This window comes from Austrofundulus limnaeus, unplaced genomic scaffold (genome assembly GCF_001266775.1).
Source record: "Austrofundulus limnaeus strain Quisiro unplaced genomic scaffold, Austrofundulus_limnaeus-1.0 Scaffold238, whole genome shotgun sequence".
NCBI classification, from domain to species: Eukaryota; Metazoa; Chordata; class Actinopteri; order Cyprinodontiformes; family Rivulidae; genus Austrofundulus; species Austrofundulus limnaeus.
Window position 1 is genome coordinate 55,165 of NW_013952640.1, and position 2,458 is coordinate 57,622.

Here is a 2,458-nt window from a genome sequence, read left to right on the forward strand (position 1 = left end):
TCTTTTCTCTAAATCCACAAGCTCCTTGTCCCTCCGAGTCACTAACCTCATCCTTTGTTGTTTAGAGCTCCAGATTCCCGTGGCGCTTGGTTCCAAATCCAGCTGTACATTTTTTAATAAAATTGTTAAAGCTTCTCTGGTGTGTGACATTTCAGTGAAATTCAAAAACCAAGTCCTGACAGTGACTTAATATGATGTCACTTAATGCTTTAGCTAACGTTAGCACAAACTGATAGCTCCGGTTCACACCGTTTTCTGATGGTAAGATTTAAAAGGCATCAACCTGACGAACAAGCTAACTTTTTGAAACTTTCCTATCTGCAGTGGACATAATCACGGCTGCTGCGTGTTAGTGGTTCAGGTGATCATGATGTTTTCACTGCTGCCTTGCTGCCATGGTAATGTAGCCAACTTTTGTAAGTTTAAGTCTTATTTTTGTTGGCTCTTTCACGTGATCGTCTTTCTGTTCCACAATTATCATTTCTCTTTGATGGGCCCTCTGCAGCTTCTCCTGTATTTTGGAGGCCGGCACGTCTTCAGTAGTAAACAAAGCAACTACAGAAAATAGAAGTGATTCTGCCCCCAGCAGTTCATGTATTTCATTGAAGATACAAATGAATATTTATGTGGTTAAATATTACGAATATTCAATAATAAAATTTCGTGTCAAACATTTTTCATTATCGTCAAAGAATGTTTCGAATAACTGTGCAGCACTAGATTACTTAGTGAAGGTTTCTTTACAATTTGTACATCTCCATTTCTACCACTTATTCGTCGTGGTCAAGTCGTAGAGCCAACAGGTCCAGGAGAGAAACCCAGACTTCCCACTCCCCAGCAACACTGCCCAGTTCCTACTGGGACACACAGGGTTTCCCCTATATGTAATTGATTGTGGGGCTCTGCCACGGCAAAATAAAAGCCGCCACACCTTCATAATGATGTTTTTTTTTAAATCAGCGTAAAACAGGGGTTGACACAACCACTGTTTAGGTCAGGGGTGCCCAACCAGCGGAGATATAAGCGAAAAACCTACAAAATTATGTACCATCGGACCTCTGCCGGGGTGGTTTTAGCCCCCCTCCCCGGGCTAGGAGCATCGGATCCTGGATTGGCTGGTCGGGATTTAAAACTCTGGTAAGCTGATACTTGAATGGAGTCTCTGTGACGTTGCCCCATGGAGCTATAAGCAAATTACGCACGATTTTATGCGCATTTTTGAGAGGAAATTTCAACTTTCGTTTGCTTCTCCTGCGGGCTCTGAGCATCGGATCCAGGAAAATGAGTTGACTTTGGAAAGCTGAAGTCCTCCTCTACAAACTGGAGGTGGCTGCAAGTTCCTGGGACGTTTCCCAGCGGAGCTATTAACTAACGACCGGCTGAAAAAGGCGCTTTGGCGGGCGATATAGTACTCAATTTACTCCAGAGCCTCTAGCACCGGTTCTGAGCATCAGATCCGGGCGGGAGACAGCTCATTTTAATGTTCTGGATCTCTGCTACAACTTGGAGGTGATGGCAAGTTCCTGAGATGTTCCCACGCGGAGATATAAGTGATCAAAAGTCGTCGGGCGAGCTCCGGCGGGTTAAACGGCTGATTTCCAACACGGGGCTGCTGGTGCTGATGCAGGGGAATAAAAGGAAGAGATCCAGTAAGGTGGAACCGTGGTCCTGCATCCAGCACCCGCTCTCCCGCCTGGATTTAGCCAGAAACCCCTAGCGGGCGATATTTCTGCAAAAATGCATAAAATTCAGAAACCCACCTGATGGATCTGTTCCAGGCAATAAAAGGAACAGATCTGACCAGGTGAAACCGGTCCTGGAAGCTCAGCACCAGGTTGCCGCCTGCGAGAGAGTTTTATAATGTGTGCTTTGATTTTGAAAAAAAAAGGGCAGTACTCTTGTTGTAGCCATATTGACCCTGATAGATTTTTGTTTTGTTTTTCCTCCCCTGTATGGAGAGAAGAGAGGAGAGTTCTTTGAATAAATGGAGATGAGTTCCCGTGCTCCAAAATTATTTGACTCTGTGGTTCTCAGTGTGCAGGTTTTCAGCCCTCATAGCTCGCACGTTACAGTGAGTACTAATTGAAGGAGGTAAAAAAAAGGATCCTTTTTTTTTTTTCAAGCATCACTTTTTTGTTTCTCTGTCAGGAGTTAAGTAAGGATTTTATCTTTTTTTCTAGGTAAATATATGGTAAAGTAGATAGTTTTGTTTGACAACACTTTAAATTAAATAAAACTAGCAACACATTACGTTCTGTTTTATTTCCTTTAAAAAGTCAGTAAAAATATTTATATTTATATTATTAATATTAGGGCTGCAACGATTAATCGATTAATCAACTACTGATCGATTTTGAAAATAATCGATGACTAATTTAATAATCGATTAATCGTTGCAGCCCTAATATTAATAATATAAATATAAATATTTTTACTGACTTTTTAAAGGAAATAAAAC

General features: G+C 41.7%; 1 protein-coding gene and 1 long non-coding RNA gene across 6 annotated transcripts in view; one reads left to right on the forward strand and one right to left on the reverse strand.

Moving 5' to 3' along the window:
- Positions 1–134, forward strand: part of LOC106525703 (uncharacterized) — a 3,554-nt gene extending 3,420 nt beyond the window's left edge. The window contains exon 2 of the long non-coding RNA XR_001311155.1: positions 66–134. This is a non-coding gene — a long non-coding RNA (uncharacterized LOC106525703). The remainder of the gene's footprint in view (positions 1–65) is intronic.
- Positions 1–2,458, reverse strand: part of fam184aa (family with sequence similarity 184 member Aa) — a gene marked incomplete at both ends in the record, with an annotated part of 81,365 nt that overhangs the window by 30,026 nt on the left and 48,881 nt on the right.